The following is a 12,972-nucleotide window of genomic DNA, read 5'->3' as shown; positions in this document are numbered from 1 at the left end:
AGTTCTAGCCCTGCAGGTAGGGAGTCTTCCAGCGCTGGATAGATAAGTTTGATTCTGGGGCAGGGAATTGGGAAGCCTAATTGTAGTGGTACAGTCTAAACCAAATTCTCCAATCTGCTTTATCTGTTATGAGGTTATTTTAATTTCCAGCTGTTTGACTCCTGTCTCTTATTTCTCATTTGATTCCAAGTAAAGGGGAATTCCAAGCACAGAGAGAAAGATTGTGAACAAGAATCATCCTCAAATTCCAATGCTGATGAATTAACGAAAGAGCCTGCATGAAGCTGAGTGGACTAAATGGTCTCTAAGTTTCCTTCAAGCTCTAACATCCTGTGATTCTATGAGTCTGTGTCTCTGGAACAGAATAAACAAATATTTATGGAGCTGGGCCAAAGGTGGGAGTCTTAGCAGACAACTTCCTAATCTCTCTCTTCCATCCTGCTTGACAACCCAATGAAGACCTCTAGTCTTCAAACAGCTTTCTCTTCTCTTCCTCCATCAGCCCCTCATGGCTTCGTTTACTCTCCACTTGATCTGGACCCCATGATGAATCCCTTCACTCCTCCCTCATTGACACCCAAGCCTCTTGTTCCAGCCCTGCCAATCTCTTAGTCTAAATCAGCCCATCCATTAACCTTCTTCTGCACTAAGCTCTCTTTTATCTCAGGAGAAAGCCTGTCTTCGGGGGGAGAGGAAAAAGCCAATCCACAGAGTGGCAGAGGTGTCGGGGGGAGGGGGCTGTGATTGAAAGATGGAATCGGGAGGGAGAGAGAGACCTGGCCCCATGATGCCTATGGCCACTTCTATCCCTGCCCTTCCTCATGGTTTAGTTTTGGGAGCCCAGAACTGTTGAGAGAAGATCTGGCCACCTCTTTTCTCTCCACTCCCTTCCGTCTGGGCTTTTCCACCTTACTGCCAAGGAGACTGGTTCACCCAGCTGGCTTCAAGCACTGAGATAAATGTCTGGGGACTTTCCATTCTTCCTCACCACCAGAGTGCTAACAGCTGAGATCTCTGCATTGACTTAGAGGAAAGGGAAAAGATTGGACCCAACAGTTCTCAGTCAGAGGTGTTTCCCTGCCTCAGGGGACACTTGGCAATATCTGGAGATATTTTTGGTTGTCACACTGGGAGGAGGTAGAGGCCAGGGAGGGTGGCTAACATCCTGTGATGCATAGGACACCCCCACAACAAAGAGCTGACCCCAACTGGCAATAGAGCCAAGGTCAAGAAATCCCAGATTACACCATTCAGCCCCTCTGGTTCTAGGCTCTAGGCTGCCTCTAACCCGGGCCACAGGAGCGCTCCACATGGACCCCCTCAATCCTGGACCCTACAAGGAGGGAGGAGGGGTAAAGACTCAGTCATTTGCAGCTTTGGACCACTGTGCCCCAATCTCCTTTAGAGAGCTGGTGGACAGGGGTGGCTCCTCACTGGGACAGATTTCTTTCCATCACCTGGCCCAATGCCATCTGAACCCCACCTGGGTTTAACATATGGGAGGGTTTAGGCAGGTTTGATGCCGGGCCCTGGCATGAGGGACAAAGTTCCATGAAGACAGACTGAGCTTCCTACCCTGGAGAGGCCTGCAAAGTTCAGGCCCTTGCGTTGGTGGGAAGAAGGATTCATTTGGGGGCCCCAGCAGGCTTATCTAGAACTTTTACCCACAAGAAGTTCCCCACGAGCTGGGCAAGACTCACTCCAGTATGCATAATTTTTGGCTCTCGGATTGTTTGTGCTAAGCTTTGGTGGGTGGTACAAGACTGGCTGCCCCAGATTCTTGTCGACTTGAGCTGCTTTTGAACTGTAGCCAGGGTTGAGGAGGGAACATGCCGTGATGGTGTCGAGAACATACAGGAGGATGAAAAAAGATGAGAGATATCTGAAAGGGAAGCTGAGAAACCCAAAGAGGGCAGGCCCAGTTTATGCAGTGGATGGGTCCTCTCCCTTTCCCATTTCCATCTACCCCCTGATCACTGCTGTGGCCTGTGGCCAGCAACAGCACAGACCTTGACTTAGTCTGCACCAGTCACGCTGCATAGCCTGCTGTTCCTCTAATACCTCAAGCTCATTGCTACCTCAGGATCTTTGCACTTACTGTTTCCCCAACCTTCAGCATGACTTGCTCCCTCATGTATTCAGCTCTCTAGTCAAATGCCATCTACCCAAGAAGGCCCTGCCTGACCAGCCCATCTAAAATGCTCCTTTCTAGTCCTTAACTCTGCCTTCTCTGTCTGTATGGCATTTCTATCCAAAACCGTATTATGTGTTTGTTTGCTTACTCATTTATTGTCTGTTCACTGATGCATCCCTGATACCTAAAACAGAGGCTTGTAAATGGTTGGGTTCAAATCCTGGCTCCACTAACTGTGGGATCTTGGGCAAGTTACATATCTTTTTTTGTTTGTTTGTTTCAATTTCCTCAACTGAAAAATGGGAATAATAATTATATCTACCTAAAGAGTTGTTATGAGAACTGATTCAAGCAAAATACATAAAATCTCAGGTCAGTGTCTGACCCACAGGAAATAATTAGTATTAACTAGTAATATTATTATATTTATTACTCCAAGGAAGCTCATGACACGTCTGTTCTGAGGAAGCAGGGAGGGGTACTCCTGGCCCTTTACAGGAATGGAGCAGCCATCCTTACTTCTCTGGGAACGGAGATCCCTCTGCAGGCCCCATACAGGGGCCTTTTCTTTCCCCAGCACCTGTTCTCTGCTGCCCTCTGGAGGCCCCAGGTGGAGGCTAGCAAAAGCTGACTTAGGGACTCTCCAGATGATCTAGTCCTCAGAGAAAAATGAGGCTTTCCCACGTGGCAGTCCCCTTACTTAAGCCAGCCAGACTCCCAAGGCAGCGAGCTTGGCCCCTGGCAAAGCTGCCACTTGAGTCATCGTGTGGCAAACGTCATTGGGAATCACTGAGGCCACAGAGGAACTGTGGGCACCTGGGAATTCATCCCTTCGACAGGCTCTGGGAGGGACCCAGAGCAAGCCGACCCCTTCCCTCCCCTAAGTTATACTTCCTGAGCCAGGGGACAATGCTCTGGCCACCTCGGCAAGCCTGAGCCACCCTGGAAAGCCACTGCTCACCCTGTGCCTCACTTCCTGTCAGAGTGTGTGTCACTGTGAGGATTAAGTGATCTTCTTATTGTCAGTCTAAAATGAGAGAACTGTGGGAAGCCACTACTCTGGGGGAATCCGATGGGTGATTCATTAACGAGAGCCTGGGGACACCAACACTGTCTCATTAAAACATATCATGGGGAAAAAGATTTCATTTTCAATAGTGACAAAACTCCTACAACATCTAGAAATAAACTTCTGGACGTCTAGAAAGGCACATCTTATATAAGAATGTACGATAACATTTTGCTAAGTAACATAAAAGAAGGTACCATATTCCTGGATGGGAAAACTGAATAGGGCAAATATGTTAAATATTCAGAAATGTCTATACATTTTCAATACAATTCCAAAGGCATTTTGGATGAGAATGACCAAAAAATCATGATTAAAATATTAGCTTAGAATTGGGACCAGCCCCATGGCCTGGTGGTTAAGTTTGGTGTGCTCCGCTTCAGCAGCCTGGGTTCACAGGTTCCGATCTTGGGCACAGACCTACACCACTCATCAGCCATGCTGTGGTTGTGACCCATATATAAGGTGGAGGAAGGTTGGTACAGATGTTAGCTCAGGGCTAATCTTCCTCAGCAAAAAATATATATACATTAGCTTAGAATTTATTGAGCTTTTACTATGTGCCAGGATCTGGGCTGAGAGCTTTACACACACGACCTCAGTTCGTCCTCAAAGTGACTGCATGAGGCCATTAGCATTTATGAAGGGAAGGGCTGGGCAGGGGGAGAGCAGGAGATCATGTGACTTTGGGCAAGTTACTTACAATCCTGAAAAACAGTTTCCTCATCTATAAAACGGGAATAATAGTCTCTATCTTGTAGGTTTATGGGCAGGATTAAGTGAGTTAATACACATAAAACATTTAGAATAGTGCTTGGCAAGTGTCAGGACTTAATCAATACAAACTATCATTATCCTCATGTACAGGGGAGGAAACTGGAACTCCAAGAGGACCAAATAACTTGCCCAGGTTCACACAGCTGGTGAATGGCTGAACTGGCCTGGGGGATGGGGGTAGAGGGGGTTTACTAAAATATATAGAAAATTATGAAATCATAATAGTTAAAACAGGAAGCACCCCTTGTATAAGACATTTCTATACGCCTCGCGAAATAATGTTCTGAAAGATTAGCCAATGCCTCCTCCAGCCTGTTTTCTTTACCTCCTTTCCTCATTCAAATAGCCAGACCATTCTGTGCTTTGCCTCAGGGAGGGTGTGTGAAAGCAGAAAAGAGATTAAAAGAACCTCTTCCCTTAGGGGAATAGAAAAGAATCCTGGCCTAGACCCAGATTCACGTATGGGAGAGGATGGTCACGAGACAGATCAAGGCTGTCCCCTACCCCTCGCCCAAGGCAGCATGAAGACATGGAGAGAGACTGAGCTCCACAATGACCTGCAGGCACCAACGAACAAGGACTAGATGGGACAAGGACAGATGACATCAAGTGTAGGTCCCTGAGTCTAGAACACTGCTCCCCACCCCACCTTTAAAAAGGCACCTTTTTAAAATGAGGGATCAAAACACAGATGGAGAGTTTTAGAAAATAAACTAATGTTTCTTACACACTTGAATATAGGGGCTGAAACTGGTATTCCAAAGGATAGACTTTTTAAGAAAATAGTGTTGGGGAAATGTGCTATTAAAAAAAATCTCATTTAGAGGAGAAGCTTGGGCAGTGGACAATGGCAGCAATTTAATCATTTGTTGGACTCAGCGCATTTATCTCTGCCCTGAAATTAAATGAGATTGTTCCTTAAGACTGGTTGATCCAAAGAACTTGAAAACGCAAAGGCATAAAGATATATGCACCCCTATGTTCATTGCAGCATTATACACAATAGCCAAGACTTGGAAGCAACCCAGGTGCCCATCAAGGCACGAATGGATAAATAAGATGTGGTATTTATACACAATGGAATACCACTCAGCCATAAGAAATGATGAAATCCGGCCATTTGTGACAACATGGATGGTCTGTGAGGGTATTATGCTGAGTGAAATTAGTCAGAGGGAGAAAGTCAAATACCGTATGATCTCACTCATAAGTAGAAGATAAAAACAATGACAAACAAACACATAGCAATAGAGATTGGATTGGTGGTTACCATAGGGGAAAGGGGGTGGAGGGCAAAAGGAGTGATTAGGCTCACATGTGAGGGGATGGACAATAATTAGTTTTTGGGTGGTGAACATGATGTAATCTACACAGAATTCGAACTATATTACGATGTACATCTGAAAGCTATATAATGTTATAATTCAATGTTACTGCAATTAAAAAAAGAAAAAAAAAGAAATTAAAAAAAGATTGGTTGAACTGGCATCCCAGTTTGCCTTGGACAGTCCCCATCTGCCCTGTTGTCTTGGCCTCATTATTAGTACTGCCCCTTGCATTCTCAAAAGGGTTCCAGTTTGGGGAATAAGATATGTGTTTATCCTGCTTATGATTTTAAAATGAGACCAATCCATGGGTGGGCCAACACTGGGCTAGGTGCTATGAAACAGAAAATAAGCATTTCCAGGCTGGGATGGCTGTACACCAGTGGGGCAATGAAGTGAAGCCTCAGGAGGTGCTGAGAATCTCACCCGCATGGGAAAGGAAGAGGCAGGTGGTGTGTTACAAGAGGAGTCGTGGTGAGGTTGAAGGTCAGGTGCTGTGTGGAGGTGAGAGGTCAGTGGTGGGGTCAGATTGGGATGTTTGAACTTAATATTTCAGACATAGAGTAGCTTACAGGGTAACAGCATGGCCCAGATTATAACCACAGGAGCAGGTGGGAGAAATGGAACCCATATTGCATTTAGGGACAGGAATCAGGCAGCTAATGAGAGACTTGGAGAGTTCAATTCCTATTGAATTTTGGATCTTGTGACTGTATTGCCTATTCAAAAAAATATAAAAATAAAATTAAAATGTAAAAGCATCCAGGCTACCTTGCCCATAGATTCTCCTAAATCCACTGTAGAGTCATTTTATCAAGTTTTTAAAACCCATTAGTAAAACAAGTGACCTTTAAACATTTGAAAAGATGTTCAACCTCATTCATTAAAAAAATGAGAGAGAGAAGAGGCAAATCAGAGCCACAGTGAAATACCACTTTTCACCTTTCAGATTGCCAAATATCAAAAAGTTTCACAACGGCAACAGTGGAAGGAAAGAGGCCCTCTGCCACACACTGGCTGTGAGACTGCAGGTGCGCACAGACTCTATGGGGCTACTTTGGCAATATTTATAAAACTTAAAAATGCACATACCTTTGGGTGGCAGCGGTTGTCTGGAAAGTTATCCTACAGATATACTCGCACCTGTGAGCAAAGATATGTGAGTGGTTTGGGGTAGTTATTCACTTTCCTACCCTTATGTCAGAGGGTGATCATGGGAATTAAATGATATAATACCTGGAAAAGATGTAAAGAGGGCCTGGCACATAGTAAAGTGCTCAGTAAATTCTGGCTCTTATTGTTCATGGCAGCAAAACATTGGAAACAACCTAAGTGTCCATCAATAGGGGACTAATTAAAAAAAAGTTTTGTCTGTATATTGGAAAACCATGAAGCTTTTAAATAGTTTGAGAATACTCTTTAAACAGTGATATGGAATGACTTTTTGGAAATACTGTTAAATGGGAAAAAAGCAAAGTGTAGAAGAATGCTTCTGGTTTGCCACCATTTGTGTGTGTGGTATACATTTGCATGTATGGCCTCTCCAGGGAAGAAGTCATAAGAAACTGGTTACAGCGATGATTCCTGGGAGGGGAACTGGGCGGCAGGGGCTCAGGGGCCAATGTGTAATCTCTTGTACCTTTTATATTGTCCACCAAAGGGATCTATTCTCTATTCAAAAACAAATTCCACTTCTGGGTATACAAAAGAATTGAAAGCTGGGACTCAAACAGATACTTGTATGCCCATGTTTCTAGCAACGTTACTCACAATAGCCAAAAGGTGGAGACAACACGAATGTTCATGGATAAATGAATGGCAAAATGTAGGATATCGATACAATGGAATATTATTCAGCCTCAAAAAGGAAGGAGATTCTGGTACATGCTACAATGTGATGAACGTTAAAGACATTATGCTAAGTGAAATAAGCCAGTCACAAAAAGACAAATGCTATATGACTCCACTTATATGAAGTACCTAGAACAGCCAAGGTCAGAAGCAGCAAGTAGAATAGTGGTTATCTGGGGCTAGGAAGAAGGAGGAATAGGGAGTTAGTGTTTAATGGGTATAGAGTTTTAGTTGGGGTGATGAAAAAGTTCTGGAGATGGACGGTGGTGATGGTTGTGACAACAATGTGAACATAATGCCATTGAATTGTACACTCAAAAATGGTAAATTTTATGTTGTGTATATTATATCGCAAAAAAATAAATAATTTTAATAATAAAAACAGTCCTTTTTTTACTTTGACTGGAGTTCTGTTAAATGTAGAGATTAATTACAAGGAGCTGTATTGTATGAGCCACAACAAAGAATAGCCCTATCCAAAAAAAAGGACTCTTGGTCTCCAAATCTTGGCATTTTCCATGCCAGGCGGCCCTGCTCTGCTGACTGACTTTGGGGGGATTCATGGTTCAGAGCAGAGGTGAAAGGCTGAGCCAGGACCAGGGGAGGAGGGCAACTTCTTCCCAGACAAGGAAGTAAAAGGAAGGGAAGAGATGACAGGTGGAGGCAAAAGCAGAGGAAATTTCCACCCAACTACATAGACTTTCTCCATGAGGAAGGAGGTGAGAGGTCAGAGTGTGGTGGTGGGATGGGTAGTTGAGGAGGGTAGAAAGATTGGCCTTCGAGGGGAATAACAAGAGAGGTCAGACTAGGGATGTGTAAAAGAATTGCCACGTTCCACTGAGGAGCCTGGTGAGGCTGGAGATCACAAATGTGTAGGGAGAATTTTCCTACTCTTATCTCTTCTCCTTCCCTAGTCAACAACCCTGATGGGGCTGCAGACCCCTGATAGCTAAATAAGTGAGGAAGAGTAGAAACCAGGACTTCCCTTCCAGACCACCAACCACCATAGCCTTCTCTTCAGCAGCACCAAGCTGGGATGGGAAGATGACTCGATTTACATTAAGATTGAAGTTTGGATTATTATTGGGATGGACATCATAATTATTGAAATAAGACTGAGAGCAAGGGTGACCAGAATAATCATGTGACTTGTCAAAATTTCATCCAGGGACAGAGTAAGATCTAGCCCTAAAGAATAAATTTAAAAGAGCATTAACAGGCAAAAATCAAGTTGTTTTCTGATTTTACCCCATGAGTGATGCTTGTTCCATGGAATAGTTACACAATATTATCTTCAGTTGTTAATTAAAATATGCATATATCTTGTATCTCCCATTAGATTATAATCTCTCTGAGGGCGGGACCCATGTGCTATTTATCCTCATATTGCCCCTACAGCCTAGCAAAGTGCCTTTCACCTCCCGGTAGGCACTGAAATGGTTGCTGACTGAATTTCTGACCAAGAGGGATTACCCTATATGAGGCAGCACCAGGCTATCACTGTGCTTACATCATGCCTGGTACACAGCAGGTGAGTAACAAGACCTGGCTGAGTTGAATTCAAAGTCTGAAATAAATTGATGTTGCAGGTTGCCCAGACTTAGGGTAAAGGGGGCAGAAATGAAGTAGGTGTGGACGGCCATTTTCCGTTTCTCCATTAGGGCTATTCTTGTTCTGGATTAAGGACAGGAAGGCTAAGACACAAGAGGAGGGTGTGGTCAGACCCAGTTTTCCACCTATGCTAAAAGAGGTGAGCATTGCAGTACCTTATTAGGCCTCAAACCAAGCTGAATCCATTTTTTGAGTAGGAGAATTTTAAAGGACTCCTGTCCTCAAGGTTATATAAAAATCATCCCAGTTATGTACTTCTGAGATAATAAATTAGTAGAAGCAGCACAGAGTCCAACTCTTTAGATAGGGAAGTGGATCTCAAGTAGCTCAAGAAGCAAACTTTTCTACAGACAGTTGAGAAAAGGAAATCGAAGACCAGTTAATTCTGGTTTGGGGAATGGTAACATTGGAGAACACACTCTACCATCTGTTTCTTGTGACATCACTCGTGCTGAAGTATCTCCTTTGCTGGCATGGCCACCATCCCTGTTCACAAAGTAGGAAGTAAAAGATACGCTTGAGCATCTCTATTATTAAGTCTAAACACTTGATTACTGCCTCTCCGGATGACGAACTTGATTGGAGGGACAGTGGGTAGGCATTCAGTCAAAAAACAAGCCACTTACTGAGTGCTTGCAATGGATGGAGAAAGATGGCTTTCCTTAGTCTGGTCCACCCAAAATAAGTTGGGGGGTGAAGGGGAGAAAGAGCATGGTTGGTGGGTCTTCAGGGTGCTCCTGAGAACATCCCTCAGGTCATGAGCTAGCTCACAGCTCAGTTCCAAATCCCAGGATGTCTGCTTGGAGAGAGGGTAAAACACACTTGCTCAGGGACAGAAGCCCACAAAGCTAAGGCTCTGGGTTTCTAAGTCAGACTTCCATCAAGGGCTAGTGACTTTCTTTGGAAAGCCAACTGATCTCCAGGGATCCTGATACACAAGAACTAGCCCCCCCCACACACACCCCCCCCACTGCCTCCGTTACATCTAGAGAGAGAGATATGGACTAGCTCCCTGGCTTCTCATGCATCCCTTCCCTCTCATTCCCTAAAGAGCCCAAGAAGCAGATCCTTGGTAAAAGCATGCCTTCTTCGGGTCGGAAAGCTTAGTTGAAGTGGGGATTTTTATACGAGTCCCATGTTTCCTGGACTCTTAGGAACCTCTGAGAAGATGCTGTAAATAACCCTTATTGAATTGGAAGAAGCATGAACGAGGCACAGGACCAACCACTGTGACTTCCATGGCTGAAGAGCATGGATTGAAGAGGGGTAGTTAGACCTTTGTGCAGAGACTATAATTAGATATAGACCTCAGCCCCTCATTATAGAAGTTTGACATTGCACAGATGCACAGGCGCACACTCACTGCCCTCTCTGAAGGTGGGGACAGGGAGAGCAGAATAGCAACACTACTACAGGGCCACCTGGTCATTATCTCACTTGTCCTTTACTGTGTTGGAATAGTTATAGATTCGGTTAAACAATCACATTGTCCCTTATCTTTGCTCTCTAAGTTTTGCACAGGCCTTTAGCAAAAAGCAATAATATTCTCTCCTGACCCTCACAGGCTGGGAATTCCTGACTATACTACTTGGTTGCTTCACTCACATCCCCAAACCAGCACCTGCAACCCAGCTGTAACTCCGTATATTTAAAATCCACTCTACTCACCCCCAGTGCGGTGACCGATGCTCCTGGGCCCTTGAATCCAGGCCCTTTAGGGTGGGTCTTGCTCTTGGAACCCACCCACCTCTCCTTTTTTCTACCTCTATTAACATAGCCCCTCCTCTATTGCCTCACCACCCAGCTATTTTAGAACCAAAAAGTCTTTGTCTATTCACAGACGCTGTAAAAGTAACATTAGTTTTATGTTTTTTAATCTAATGTCTGTGTCTTCCATGATTCTCAATGGCTTATCTAATCAGCACGTCCTCGGGAGGGTTATTACTTGCCTATTTAGCTTGTAGAAGCACAAGGGAGCCAGCTGAGGCATTTACCCCTGGAGTCTGCTCCTTAAAAACAGACAATCCTGGGAAAGATGTCAGACCTTTTGCCTCTTCTCTCCATAAGCCTGAGATTAAGGAGAATGTTCCACGTCCCACAGCCACTCCAGATCTGCAAACCCCAATTCTTGACTCTTCAGAGGAGTATACAGACAAGGAAAATGAAGAAGGCATTTGAACAAACCAAACTGCAAGAAAAACGTCACATAGTTTGTGATTTTTTTAAGCTTTATGCTGACTTTTGCCCTCATTTTATTAATTCCTTTTTTGTAAGTAGAAAAGATACGATGAGGCAGTAATAAGTGGAAAACAGGAAGTTTGGAGGGAGGCAAGAAGGGAGACAGAGTGAAGGGGAAAAAAGTACCAGTGTGGGGGACAGGCACACAGTGTGGTAGGGGGAAGCAGGGAAGAGGAACATGCTGGGAAGACGCTGGCAGTCATAGCATCTCCAGGCACCAGGTGTTGGGCATGGTACTTAAACACACCTTCTCTCATTTAACTCTCTCAGCAGTCCTGGGAGGAGAGTATTTTCGTTCCCAGTCTTGCAGATAGGGAAACTGAGGCTCAGAGAAAATAACACTTGCCCATGGACTCAGAGACATAGGAGGAAGAGCAGACGTTGGAAGTTCCTTTAAAAGATGAACACCCCTCCTCTTCCACAGGTCGTCTGTGGATTCTCTGTCTTCAGATCCATATTTCAGGGTTTGCTTTCCCTTTCAGATAGGAAATTTGTCTTCTGCTTTAAAGTCCTCACTTCATTCCTAGATCATGTGGAGTTTTCCCTCAGTGGAAAAGCCACACCCTTGGACCAAGGACTTGCCTGCAGCCAACATGAGGAAAGATGTGTTTCAGAGGCCATGGCTGAGCCATCACATTAACTCCACATTCTAGCTTTTCTTAATGATCCATGGAATCAAGGACTGGCAAGACAAGGGTGGCCAACACATCTGGGTTTGCCTGAGACTTTCCCCGTGTAGAAATTAATAAAAGAAACCTTAACTATATTAGAGTTGAGAAGGCCTGTAGAGGGAGCTCTCACACCCTATCATACATCACCGATTACATAAAACAGGAAGAGCCCACCCTTGAGTCTTAGGCAGGAAGTAAAACTACTTTACTACTGAAGCAAGATTTCTCTCCCCACTTGGCAACAGCCCAGCCAATGAGAAGCCATTGCAGCCCTGAGCTGTTACTTTCCCCCAAAGGACGTTTCTTTTAGAACAGCCCCTCCCCATCCCCCCTTTCTCTCTGTGAAAGCAGCTCCCCTCCTTTGTTTTCTGGATTTGCCTTTGGTTTGCCATAGCATGCACATCCCAAATTACAATTCTTTTGGCTATTCCCAAATAAACTCATTTTGAGGATAAGATAACAGTGAATTTGCTTTTTAAGTTGACACTGGTTTTAGCACTGAAAGCCCCCAACCTGGGAAACTCCTCAGTCTCAGATCAGGACAGCCTAGGCTGGAAGACACAGTCTTGGGCCTCAGGGAGTTTCCAGCAGGTTGGGGATTAGACAAATTCACAAGCAGAAGAATATGAAGCCCTAAAAAGAATCACAAGGGGGAAGGAGGGGCTCAGTAAAAGAGAAACAACATACATTTGGAGAATTCATTCCACAAACGGTCATTGCTTACCTTCTAAGGGCCAGGCCCTAGCCCAGGCCCTGTGTGTTAAAGAAATACTTTCTGGAAAAGATGGCCTGCGGATGGACAGAGAAAGGGTAGGGTGAGGGTAGGATGTGGAACAGCAGAATTGCCAAGGGGCAATTTGAGGCAGAAGAAAGGAGCCGTAAAAATAAAGACCTGAGAGGTAGAACACAGCGTCCTCCAGGAACTGGGGGACAGTTTCTGTTGAGGGCCAGTGTGGGGAGAAAAAGTCAGGGCCTGTGAAGATGGGCCGGGCCACTCTTGGGAGAGGGGTAAACGTCAGCAAATGTGTCTGAACTCAAAGGAATGTGGGATGGGACTTAGTACAAGAACGGAATCATTGGCTTCAGCGTGGATGATAGGACAGGTGGAAAGACCAGTTGGGACGTTACTGCCAAAGTGAAACCCTTTGGTTTCTACCCATCTGTGTTTTGTTTAAATCATTTGACATTTAGTTTAGGTAGCTTTTAGTTTCTGATTTTTGTTTTTGGTTTTCACTTTACACAGGATTTGAGGGTGAGTTTCCCCCCTGGGTTGTTGAGGGGATGGGAAGGTGTGGG

The 12,972-nt window shown here is 44.7% G+C and overlaps 1 protein-coding gene across 6 annotated transcripts in view; it reads right to left on the bottom strand.

The window, feature by feature from the left end:
- The window catches only part of SLC4A5 (solute carrier family 4 member 5), a 115,871-nt gene that overhangs the window by 99,825 nt on the left and 3,074 nt on the right, over positions 1–12,972 (bottom strand). For 2 of the 6 annotated variants that reach the window (XM_023618857.2, XM_070235283.1), the window contains exon 2: positions 6,398–6,448. The exons of 2 other annotated variants lie outside the window; for them this stretch is intronic. The gene's annotated coding sequence lies outside the window, so the exon portion shown is untranslated. Of the gene's footprint in view, positions 1–6,397; positions 6,449–10,435; positions 10,534–12,972 lie in introns of those variants that run through there. 2 more of the 6 variants (XM_014731087.3, XM_023618858.2) reach the window with 2 other exon arrangements.

The sequence above is a fragment of the Equus caballus genome, chromosome 15 (assembly GCF_041296265.1).
Source record: "Equus caballus isolate H_3958 breed thoroughbred chromosome 15, TB-T2T, whole genome shotgun sequence".
NCBI lineage: Eukaryota > Metazoa > Chordata > Mammalia > Perissodactyla > Equidae > Equus > Equus caballus.
Note: the sequence above shows the minus strand (reverse complement) of the source record. Positions and strands in the feature narration are given on the sequence as shown.